The sequence below is a fragment of the Plectropomus leopardus genome, chromosome 16 (genome assembly GCF_026936395.1).
Source record: "Plectropomus leopardus strain MGB_pleo_1.0 chromosome 16, ASM2693639v1, whole genome shotgun sequence".
Classification (NCBI taxonomy): Eukaryota; Metazoa; Chordata; class Actinopteri; order Perciformes; family Serranidae; genus Plectropomus; species Plectropomus leopardus.
The window spans coordinates 33,518,438-33,531,823 of NC_142191.1; the positions used below are offsets into that span (position 1 = coordinate 33,518,438).

Consider the following 13,386-nt stretch of genomic DNA (forward strand, 5'->3'; position numbering starts at 1 on the left):
TTAATGTCTCTGCTGTAACTGTACAAAATTATCATCTGTGATTGGTTGTCAGCTGCACACTCGTGATTCATTTTCTCTCGCTCAGAGCGGTCACAGAGTCCGCTGCAGACTGGCTGCATGAGTGCTGACGAGGAGACGGCAGCTGCCCTCGCTGTACTCGGCTCTTGTGAGCACAGTTGCAACGTGAACCACAGTACGGTATATGTTAGATGCTTTTTGCAGACCTTTGTCAACACAAATTACCAGAAAAAGTCGCTAGTTTTATTGCTGGTCGCTTTTGACTAATTAAGTCGCGGAGGCGGTCTGAAAAGTTGCTAGATATAGCAACAAAGTCGCCAAGTTAGCAACACTGTGTGTAGCACTGCAAGCCTTCAGTGCTGATTGGTTACATGTCACCAGTAATAACCTATCAGAGGGCGGGACATTAAGAAGGCTTCAGGCTGCAGTGTGGTGCTAACCAAAGCTGCACATTTTTTATTTAATTTACTGAACAAGTTTTAAAGAGTGCAAATTAGAAAACAGAACATCAGTGTGTTGTGGTCAATGCTGATTTAAAGCAATGCATGGGAAACACTGTCACTGGTGGAAATCCACTCCACTCACAAATGATTAGTTAGTACTGGAAATGGCAGAAATCTATTAAATAAAATATACAATACATTGCCATTGCTTTGGTTTCTCTCCACTCTACACTTTGATGCTGTATCTGTGTGTGATTCCTTCTGGATGGATCTAGTTCAGGAGGCACTCAGTGACATACTACTGCCCTCTGGTGATAACTCCGACCCTGACAAAGAAGAAACCGAACAGGGGATCACCCCCCTGTTCGGTTTCCATGCACAGAAAACAAGAGAATCATTTAAGGAAATGGATAATAAGTCCAAAAGGAAAGATAGTCTCATCATTCATTTCATTTCATTTCCCAAGAATATTTGACAGGTGCCTGCTCCTAGCAGGACATAGCAGTAGCTATTAGACCAGAGTACTAAGTACATGTATACATTTACTAGTAGTAGTAGTAGTAAAGTATTAGTGAGAAAGAGAGAGAGAGAGAGAGAGAGAGAGAGGTAACTTGAAACTTCTGAAGGCTTGAATCTGTGACATTTGTGTATTGAAGATCACGCACACATGCACACACACACACACACACACCAACATGTCTGTGTGTTAGTGTATCAGGGGACGGACAGAAGTGCAGTCGATGTCGTAAATAAGTTATAATAATATAATAATATGTTATAATAATAATAATAATAATAATAATAATAATAATAATAACAATACATTTTATTTATAAGCGCCTTTCTCTGCACTCAAGGACACTTTACAAAGATAAAACAATTACAATAAAGTTGAATTACAATAATGACAAAAAGGACAGAGAAAGAGAGAGGGAGAGATGCATAGCAACAAGGGTAACATGTCATATTACAATTATGATAGTTGTCAGGTAGGTAATATTTATCAGAATGACCTGCTACTGCTATACATCTATATTAAAGTAGAGTAGCTCATTCTGTCATGCAAAAAATATCTGTCAGAGTGACCTACTACTGATATCAGTGTACTTAAATGTGGAGCAGTTCCTTCTGTGATGAAGAAAATTGAAAATTGATTGACCATCTACCTCTAAAATGTAATTCTGTCAGGTGGGAAATATCCACCCGAATGACCTACTACTTCTATAAATGTACTTAAAACTAGAGTTGGTCATTTTCCGGTGCGCACCACTACTACAACATGTAACATTCACAGTGTGTACGGCAGCATGCATACATTGACAGGTTTACTGCTAAAAAGTTTCTACTAATACTGCTGGAAGAAGAAGTTGTAACATACCAGTAACATAAACACAGAAGTTAACACAGAAGTTAAATAGTGGAGACAGATGTTTGGAAATGGAGTGTAATGAGCGAATAAACACAAAACATTGACATATTACTTCTTTTTGTTATTATTATTATTATTATTATTTATTATATTATTTCAGGAACCTTTATGTGCAGAAAATACACAAAAGTGAAATTGTTTTCAAACTATGCATACACACAGTCTCGCACTTAATGGACACACTCGGTGGCCAGCAAGGTGAGGAACGTCCTGATCTTTCTGGTTCCCATTTTGGGAAAGAAAAAAAATATATACAAAACTACAGCGGCTACAATAACTTGGCTGTTTGTGCTCTTCAGGGTATTCCGTGCGTGCTGCACATGACGCAGTGACGTATCTCTCTGACCAATCAGTGGACTGCAGTGTGTCCACGTCACCTTTTAGTACCTCTTAATACCTGGTTGGTTGTTTTTGAAACCCCAGGAGAGCAGGTACTAAAAAAAGTGGTACCAGGTCATTCTGTTAGGAAAAAAAAAAAATCAGATCTACTATTTATATCAGTGTACTTAAAAGTAGAGCAGCTCCTTCTGTGATGAAAATAGATGAAACTGACTGACCATTTACCTCTAAAAATAATTCTGTCAGATGAAAAAATATCCATCTGAATGACCTACCACTTCTGTAAATGTACTTGCAAATAGAGTAGGTCATTCTTTCAGGTATTTCATAACTATCAGAATGACCTACTACTCCTATAAATGTAGTTGAAAGTAGAGTAGCTCATTCTGTCGGGTTGGAAATGTAGTCAGAATGACTTACTTAAAAGTAAAGTCGGTCATTCTTTCAAGTATGAAATATCTATAAGAATGGCATACTACCTCTGTTAATATAGTTCAAAGTAGAGTAGGATATTCTGTCAGGTAGGAAACATCTATCGGACTGACCTACTTCCTCTATAAATGTAGATAAAAGTAGAGTAGGTCATTCTGTCAAATAGGTAAAAATATATCAGAACCTCTATGAGTGTGGTTAAAAATGAGAGTAGGTCATTCTGTCAGGTGGGAAATGTCATCAGAGTGACATACTAATTCTATAAATGTAAATAAAAAGAGAGAAGTTGGTTATGTTTAGCAGGAAATGTCTATAAGAATTGCATACTACCTCCTTAAATGTACTTAAAAGTAGAGTGGCTCAATCTGTCATGTAGGAAATGCCATAACAATGACCTACTACCTCTATAACTGTTGTTAAAAGCAGAGTGGCTCATACTGTCAGGTGTGACGTAGCTTCCAGAATGAGCTACTACGTCTATAAATGTAAACACAGTTCATGACTTTATCTACATGTCAGCTTTGGAATCTACCATGAACAACATCCAGAAACATGTCTGACTTCTCCATGCCTGAGCTCATCTGAGATGGACTGACACAAAGTGGAAAAGTGTGCTGTGGTCCGACGAGTCACACATCTGAAACTGTTTTTGTAAATGATGGACGCTGTGTCCTCTGGGCTAAAGAGTAAAAGGACCATCCAGACTGCTACCAGCTCAAAGTTCAAAGCAGCATCTGTGATGGTATGAGGGAGTGTTAGTGCCCATGGCATCATGGGTAACTTCACATCTGCGAGGATGTGTTCTCAGTTCCCAAACATTTACTGTTTAGCGTTACTGTTACTGTTAGTGTTGTTAAAAGAAAAGGCGATGTAACACAGAACCTGTCTCAACTTCTTTTGGAACAAGGCAAAAAAGTTAATTAGTCTGAATATTAAATATATTGTCATTGTTTGGTCAAATACAAATTCCAAATTATTGATATCTGTATTTTTCATAGTGTCCCATCTTGTTTGGAAAAGAGATTGTATATTTTTATCATTTATTACAGTTTCATGAAATGATTACATTATTGGGTTCTACAGGGTTAGCTTCTTCTGTCTTTCTTGTAACCAAAGAAACATCAAGTGCGCTGCCAGACACTGACATGTGTAGGGTCTAAATCAAATTGACTTGCTCATCCTGTGACAAATGGGAATAATGTTCTTCCATCGTCACACACGCTGCAGCAAAGGAAGGTGAGTGCTGCCTCTGATACAAGTGAAGGGAGAGCTCTCCAGAGGAGAGTGCTGAGCGGCCTGACAGCAGTCTGATAGCAGGCCGCTCCTGAATGATTGAATCAGGCAGCTTTGCCCCTCAGCCAAGCGCCAAGACGTGTCCATCCCTGTGTGTTACACCGATTAGCTGCACATGCATGATGGGGGATGAAGGAATTTGTCATCATTTGCATCATTCCACAGAGATGGAGCCACAGCCAGTGATGGGTCCAGGGCCTGTCATGTCCCAGGGGCAGTCTGCAGAGGGAGTGTGGAAGGATCCTCTCTCTCCATTGTAAACAAAAATCTCACTTTCAATTTGTCAAAAAATGAAATAGAAGAATAGAGGCTATTGCTGTTCCATCAGGATGCTTTCCTCATCATTTGTGGCACCAAACAATATTTTGGTCCCTTGCATTGGAATATTCTCATATTGAAGTACACGAACATAAATGTATTGCACCTCTTATGAGAGGAAAGTCAAGTCGATTATAAATCCTAATATCACAAATCACAAACTGTAACAACTCTTTGCCCTTGGATCCTTGCCTCAGATGAGGAACCCCCCCACCCCCACCCAAAGTTAATGCAAGATCATTTGCGGGACAGCTGGTGATTTTTTGGGGCAGTCATGTGCAACCCTAGAGCAATGTACTTGTTTGTATTTACTGTATTTTCGAGAGAGTTGTATTAATGTTATTAGACTGCATTAGTTTTAGCAGGGCAACCTAATAATGGACAAATAAGTGTATATTCTCTGCACACAATCATTTGTGCAAGAAAACAGGAAGAGTGATCTACGTTCGTGTCTTCTTCACATCAAACCAATGAAATCTGGAACTCATTCGAAATTTTATTAAGCTGTGAAAACTTAATATCAAGCCCTTGTTGCATGTGTGTACATTAATAACTGTAGAATAGATTGTTTTCCACCTCCTTTTGGTGTAAAATAAGGGGACGAGCTCCCCCCAACACTGTTTGCACTGGCTGTAAATGATAGGAGCCATGTGACATTAGACATGCTGTGAATGTGTTATAGGTTAATAAACACGCTTGAAGTATTAAAAGTAATAATACATTCAAAAGGTTTAAATAAATTGAACAAATCAAAATAACTGAAATAATTAAAAGGTACAGCAGAAAGTCGTCATACATACAATACACACGAGAAGCTGGAACTGTGAAATGTTTTTTTGCATGAAAACTGAATGACACAATAATAAAAATTCATTTTGTAATTAATTGTCTATTTTTTTCAGCTGCCTTGTATGATTTCATATTTTTGTTCTGTACGCAAAAATCTTAATTTGTAAAATTAAGTTATTGTATACTAGTTGTGTGGTAAAAAGTACAATATTTCCCTCTGAGGCATAGTGGAGTAGAGGTGGAAAGTGACATGAGATTAAAATACTCAAAAAGTACTTAAAGTTCCTCAGATTTGTACTTCAGAAAAGTACTTAGTTACATTCAGCTCTGGTCTGCAGAGGGATGAACAGTAACAAATACAGTAGTATTTCTTCAGCCCTGTATATACTAATCCAGTCACTGTAACTAGTCTGAAACATCCTCTAAATTTAATTAAAGGTGCATTTTGTGATGTCCAGCCACACAATCCCACTGCTAAACCATCAACATGCCTGCTAGACCCCATCCCAACTAGGCTACTTAAGGAAGCCTAGAAAGTCCTTTAACGTAGCTGTCATTAAACCTCTTCTAAAGAGGCACACTCTCGATCCTTTTATTGACTACAGACCAATACCTAATCTCCCGTTTATTTCTAAAATCCTTGATAGAGTGGTTGCTCATCAACTCTGTGACTTTCTCCAAGATAACAGTTTATTCAAGGACTTTCAGTCAGGCTTCAGACTTCATCATAGTACAGAGAGGGCACTAGCAAAAATTAATAACAACTTATTGATTGCTTCTGATACTGGTCTGGTCTCTGTTTTAATCCTATTAGATCTCAGTGCTGCATTTGACACCATTGACCATCAAATCTTACTGCACAGACAGCCTTAAAGGAACGGCACTAACCTGGTTTAAATCTTGTCAGATCGTTCCCAATTAATTCAAATCAATCAAAAATCCCCTGCGCATACTAAGGTCTGCTTCGGAGTGCCACAAGGTTCTATGCTTGGACCAATCCTTTTTGCTTTATATATGCTTCCTCTAATTAGAAAACACTCTATAAATTTCCATTATTATGCTGACGATACGCAAATATATCTATCTATGAAACCAGATGAAACTGATCAGCTATCTAGACTTCAAACATGTCTTAAAGAAGTAAAAGCCTGGATGAGCCTTAACTTCTTGATGTTGTATTCAGACAAAACTGAAGTTATTGTTCTTGGCCCCAAACACCTCAGAAACTCCCTTTCTAATGATGTAATTTCTCTAGATGGTATTACCTTGGCCTCTAGCACAACTGTAAGGAACCTTGGAATTTTATTTGATCAAGATTTATTTTTTGCCTCCCATAGAAAAACAAACTTCAAGGACGGCTTTCTTTCATTTGCAAAACATTGCAAATTAGACATATCCTGTCCCAAACAGATGCTGAAAAATTAGTACATGCATTTGTCACCTCTAGGCTGGATTACTGTAATTCCCTATTATTTGGTTGCCCCAACAAATCTCTTAGGTCTCTCCAACTGGTGCAGAACGCTGCTGCCCGTTTTCTAACGGGAACCAAGAAAAGGAACCATATTTCTCCCATTTTAAGCTTCTTTGCACTGGCTACCTTTAAAATCCAGGATTGAATTTAAAATCCTCCTCCTTGTTTGCAAAGCTCTTAATGGCCAGGCTCCATCCTATCTGTCGCAGCTCTTATCTGTTGCAGCCCTATCTGTCGCCCTTAGCAACCCTCAATACCACTGCGCTCTGAAAATGCAGGATTACTTTTGGTTCCCAAAGTTTCCAAAAGTAGGATAGGAACCAGAGCCTTCAGCTACCACGCTCCTCTCCTATGGAACCATCTTCCAGTTTCGGTCAGGGAGGGAGACACCTTTTCCACTTTTAAGGGTAGACTTAAGATCTTCCTCTTTGATAAAGCTTATAATTAGGGCTGGCTCAGGCTGCCTGGACCAGCCCATAGTTAGGCTGACATAGGTTTAATTTGTCGGGGGACTTTCTATGATACGCTGAGCTCCTTTTTTCTTCTCTTATTTCCGCCATGTGAAAATCGCACGTCTGTTTACTGCATTACGCTTACTGCTTTGCTTAGCCTTGTATATGTGATAGCAGTTTGTAAGCTTAGCTTAGCCTCAGTAGTTTAGCTTAGCCCTGCATCTGTGATAGCCATGTGGGACTGTCACTACATGGGGCTTGCAATCACGGAGCCTGGGTCTGTTGAACTGCATTACGCTAATCCCGTTGCCCCTCCGGAGCATTCCTGCTCCCTTGCTGTGCCTGATCGTGGTGATAGCTGTGCTGGCACTGTGACCCTGCCTTTGGTTGTGCTCTTGCTGTGGCTGCACTGATACTGTACCCCCTGCTCACCCTGATTGTGGCCTTGGTCCTGGTTGTGCCAATGCCGTGATCATGCCTTTGGACACCTCCCTATCAATATACGCATGAGACTATCAACACCCACAATTCTTTTTTGCCACGAATGTATTTCATTTGTTATTTACGACATCTATTGCATGTCTGTCCGTCCTGGAAGAGGGATCCCTCATCATCCTCTACCGCTCTTCCTGGGGTTTCTTCCTTTTTCCCCCCTGTTACAGGGGTTCTTTTTGGGGAGCTTTTCCTTGGGTGATGTGAGGGTCTAAGGGCAGAGGGATGTCGTACACTGTAAAGTCCTCATAGGCAAACCATGTTTTGTGATAATAGGCTCTATAAATAAAATTGACTTGACTTGACTTGACTTGACTTGCTCCTCTCACTCCTCCAGGTTGTTTTCACACGTATAGACTTTGATTGGAGGGTGAAATTGCAATATTGTACTTTAATTTCATTTTTTAAATGGAGCTTTACCTCTGATCATTAACACATCCTCCCTCTGCAGCGCCGGTCAGACCCGGGGATGAAGTTCTTGTGTGAACAGCGGAGGCTGCGCTGACTCGGCTGCTGTCAGAGCCAAGCTATGCTGATACCGATGGGACGATTTGAGAATCGTCCTATAGCTGCTGATTAACAAACACAGAATTGTTGTGGTTGAACCTGGTCCAAAACTGTAACACATAATATTCACTTTGGTTTTAATTTCATTTTTTTTCTAAACTATGTTTTAAAAAAAAAAGCCACCCATTCTGATACTGTGACACATATCAGTCATTAATGTTTAAATAAATGTAAACTCGCATTTTACCGACACGGCTGTTCCTCAAACAAATTGATAAGGTAATCTTCTCTCTCCTCTGTCCAAAACTGATATAATGTCTGCGGATGGCTTGTTAGCTGTCTAGCTTGCTATTTCCACCATGCTGCTTTGTTACACTGCTAACAGAGAATGAGGAATAATTTCACAGTAATACAGCACTGTCATCGTCTGTTCGCTGGTCCACCGTGTTTGCGCCTATTTTTTCGTCACACCATCAGTCACACTTACCAGTGCTTCAAAAACTTCATCATTCACTCACTCACTCACAGACATAGTTTCACATTTAATATGGCTGGGCCCGCATGCTGTGGTCCAGCCAAAAACTGCTTATTGGACAGAACAGGGAACAGAAATCTGACCCCTTTCACTGGCTCATACACCTGACAAATGAACAATGGAGAGACGCCACATTTAGTCCTAGTGGGGTTTCTGCTTTGGCTCAGGTGTTCATATGAAATATGGGCTTCACAAGAAAATGTCCAGTATGAGTAGCAGGCGAGGCAGTGAGCTGTTGAGGGTTTCATTCTTTACAAGAGGTGAATGAGTCAGTACCGGAGAAGAAGGTGAGCCCTGATGGGAGAGAGACTATGTATATGTGTGTGTGTGTGTGTGTGTGTGTGTGTGTGTGTGTGTGTGTGTTGACCTGGTTACACAGACACCAAGTGAGGTTCTGACATAAATTTGAATGTATTAAATCACATAGAAAATTTAAGTTCATAAATGATGTGCAAGATTGAATTAATCAGATTCCACATAAATTAATCTGACCATTTTACCAAATACAGGCCTTGCATAGATTGTGTGATCATTTGTCTTTCAGTGCTGAATACATCCATCCACTGATGCCTATCTGGACACATCCTCAGTGATGTTCCTGGAATCATTGGGTGTTTTGGGTCTTTCAACCCTCCTCCAGGCGATCCAGCTGGGGCTGATCAGACCCCTGCTTGTGTCAAGATGGCTTGCTACCTATGGCTCCTTGGCTCTCCTCTTTTCGGCCATAGCCATCTAGAGGCTCTTTCCGCCGCTTTGGTGGTACTGCTGATAGCTCTCCTCAATCTCTCTCCCTCAGTGCCCAGCTGTTTGTAGGCTCTGGCTAAGGAAAGGGCTGCAGATCCCCTGCATCCAACCTCCACAGGGAGGCACCTTGCTTTCCATTCTGCCTGCTTGCAGTCACTGACCAGTCCTGCGCACTTTGAGAGCACACTTTGAGAGCTTTCTTTTGAAGGTCACTTCCAAACTATCTCCCCATGGGACTGTCAGCTCCATCAGCACCACCTGCTTGATGGACTCAGAAACCAGAACCACGTCTGGTCACAGGATGGTGGCTGCAATGTGGCTGGGGAATCGAAGCTCCCGCTCTAGGTCCACCAGTACCTTCCAGTCTCTTGCAGAGGTCAGGATGCCTGCCGATGCTCTCTTTGCAGGATTTGGCTGCTCCCCAGCTCTGACAAAGGCAATGACTTGCTTGAAAGTTTGGATCTGCTTCGCCCACTCCACTCCTGTGTGCTGACGGCTTCAGCGATGGCTTTCACCTGGTTGTGTCTCCATCGGTACCGCCCTTCTCTAAGAGCCTTTATACAGCAGCTGAGGATGTGCTCCAGGGTACCTTACTTGGAGCACAAGGGGCATACTGGTGTTTCAGCTTTGCAGGTTTCCCAGGTCACCTTCTTCTCGACTGCATTCTCCCATCTTGTCCAAGCACCCTGCTGCTTCATGCCCACCGTCTTGCATATCCTGGCCTCCTCCACCTCCACTTCTGCTCTCTGATCTCTGCACTTGATGTTCATGTTCATGGCCAGGGAAAACAATGTCACCGAAATTGTGCACCCTGTGATGATACTGACTCTTGTGCCAGCCTGATGTTATTTCTCCTGCAGAGACTCTCAGTCTTAAGTTATTGTAGTAGTCAGCGATGAGGTCTCTGACTCTGCTGGGCACATGGTACTTGGTCAGGGTGAGCAGCACAAACTTGTGTGGGATGGAGCCATATGCATTGGCCAGGTCAAGCCAAAGCACTGTCAGGTTGCCCTTGTTCTCTTTGGCCTCCCTGATGAGCTGCTTCACTACACCATTGTCCTCCAGACAGCCTGGCATCCCTGTGATTTCACCCTTCTGCACTGATGTATCAATACAGATGTTCCTTGCCAGGTAGGTGCTCAGCCTGTTGGAAACAGCACTGAAGAAGATCTTCGCTGCAACACACAGCAGGGAGATGATGCGGAACTGGTCTATGTGGGTGGAGTTTTCCTCTTCCGGACCCCCCCACCACTCTTCACTCATCTGGGATCTTCCCCCTTCTCCAGAAGACTCGCAGAATCTTCCAAAGAGGCAGCCGGAGTTAGGTGCGGTTTTTGTACGCTCTTTATGATACACTGTTCTGTCCAGATGCAGAGCTTGCCCTTGCTTTACAAACCACCTCACTGATTTACTTTAGCTGCCTCCTATGCCACTCTGCCTGGCGAAGGACCCTGATCTTCTTTTGAAGGACACCCATCAGCTGAACCAGGCCAGTTCTTTCTTCTTCTTCTGCCCTCTTGTATTGGGATTTCAGCTGGTGTGGATCTTTGCTGTTCTCTGGTTCTTCACATTGATGTTCTTGGACCTTTCTTCTCCTCCTCTCTGAACTGTTGTTGTTGTCATGGTTTGGAGCTTCCTTTCAGCCTCTCCTTTCGCTGGTGCCTCCAGAATTTGGTCAACATCCTCATCAAACTGTTTCCGCAGTGTGGGAGTAATGAGCAGGCAACAATATCTGTTGGTCAGTCTACGTACCTTTGTCATAAGTGAGTTATCCCATAATTACAAATAAAAGGATGATTAGCACCTAAAGTTAAATCAAATTCTTTGTAAACCAAGTCAACATCATTTCCTTTGATCGTCAATTTTGGATCATATCCATCTGGTAATTGTTTGGGGAGGCTCTTCCCGTTCTGTTTGGTTCCCCGCAGTTTCAGTTTTAGGATTAAACTCAACAGTCGTCTGGATCCAGTATGGGGAACAAACCCCTTGCCAATTTGGTGGGATAAACGTGTATACTTTATTGCCGCAAAGCCAAATAACATGTTTTAAAGCAGGGAAAGGGTAGTTAGAGAGGATGTACAAGTCATAGAAGCAGCCAGAAGTATAACCCCTGTTATGCTGTATAACTCCTGTTATAGCATGCACATGCTATTGTGTCGTACAGCTTTAAGTATAACCGGCTGAAAATCCTTATAAGCATCTGAATCTAAATGCACAAAAAATTTAGGGGTCAGACGGTCTTTCAGATACAGCACTTAGTACTATATTTGTGTTGTTAAAATATAATCTTCTGTAGATTGATAATTTACTGACACATTTACAGATTGAGGTTCTATCTCAACATAAGTAACGTTGTGAATATAATAAGATTCAGACGCATTAGTGATTAATGGATAATACAAACACTGCATCTCGAGAGGTCATGGGAACATGTTCTAGCACATCAACCTCTGAAAAAGAGATCAGATTTCTTCCTTAAGCTTCGTACCATGCGATTAGTTTGGCTGTTTGATTGTTGCCCGTATGTAAGTGTTAGCATTCATTACTTTCAACATGGTTGATGCCAGAACTGCCAGAACTGTTACTGTTATCGTCGAAATTATAAGTACATATCCAGTTATCATACAACAGATGATAATACTGACGGTGATTTTGAGATTAATTCGGTAAGAGTGTGCCAAAGTATATTTGTTATCCTTTCCATTTTTCTCTTTCTTAATTGCTGTCTTTATCTCATGAGTACTAGTGGTTAGGTAGCAGGGATCAGTGCTGTCGATGGTAATGATGCAGCTTTGAGTCGGCTGGCATGTATCCATTGTGGTTGACCCTTTACCTTCACTGCAGTTCTAGTTAATAGCAGAACTTGCGTTGGAGGACTATAACGTGGTTCTCCACCAGTAGGTTTCAGACTAGGGACCAAAACGTAGTCTCCTGGTTGGAAGGCATGTGTGGGCTTCTCAGCTGGGGAAGGAAGAAAATCTATCACCTGCTGAGAATATTTTGTAACGAAAGAAAACAGGTATTGAACATAATTTTATTATGCTTCCTGTTGTGTCAAATTTGAAACCAATTTCTTGTCCATTTAGATGCCCAAAGGGCATGGGCTGGGCGGCAAGGCACTGGAGTTCGATGAGGAGAAGCACTGAAGGAAGCACAGAAACAACACGAGTAAGCACAAAATCCACGAGTCACAAAAAACATGAGATGCGAGCAAAAAATTCTCAAAGAGACGGCTGATTTACCACCGGTAAGGTGGGAAACAATCTGGCACTGGAGAAGAGTGAAGCTCTTTATACTGCAGGGAGAGGTGATTGTTGATGAGGTGCAGGTGAGGAAGTGTGCAGAGAGCTCCAGTACCCAGAGGCCACGCCCAGCTCCTGCAACACAAGAGAGAAACAGGAAAAAAAAAAACACCCAGCACCCAAAACACCAGACCACCAGCCCCCACAAAGTACCAGGCACCACACCCATGTTCCTAACAACTGTCTGCTGCTGTCACCGTGCATACTCTGATTCTGCTGTTCAGCGTAAGTGCGGCACAGTGGGAACATGAGCTTGTTGTGGCATCTGTAGGGCAGTACGGGATGATACAGTAGCAAAGTGCACATGATAAAACCAAAATAATTTTGGCCGATGTCAAAATAACTGAATAATTTGAGGGAGGCCAATTGGATAATCCTTTGTAGACTGAACTGTTGGGTAAAGACTGGTGAAATTATAATAGTAACTCTTTTCACCTTCGCCTTTCTGGGGTTCAGGCATTCTGGCTTTCTGTATGTGCCCAAAAATGCTTTGCCGGGTTAGTTTTTGTTAACAGCAACCATTCACACTCCCACATCACAACAACCCACACACCATGTTGTGATCCCAAAGCAGCCACCTTCTCACAAAAGAGATGGTAAAGCTCACCATAGGGCACCATGGTGACAGGGTTTACATCACTCTCTATGTAGCATTGACACAACCATGAAAAAAACAGCCTGCAAATTCGTAGCATGTATTTGTGGCAACATTGTACCCATCCACAAAATATGGCCCTACTCGCTGTTCACCTCCTTTGAGCTCATGCTGTATTGTTTTGTTCTCTGTGTGGGCCAAATATACAAGCCACTGTATCGACAGAT

At 41.9% G+C, this 13,386-nt stretch overlaps 1 pseudogene; it reads right to left on the bottom strand.

The window, feature by feature from the left end:
* Positions 1-9,207: 9,207 nt before the first annotated feature.
* Positions 9,208-13,024, bottom strand: LOC121955243 (uncharacterized; annotated as a pseudogene).
* Between the last annotated feature and the right edge of the window lie 362 nt (positions 13,025-13,386).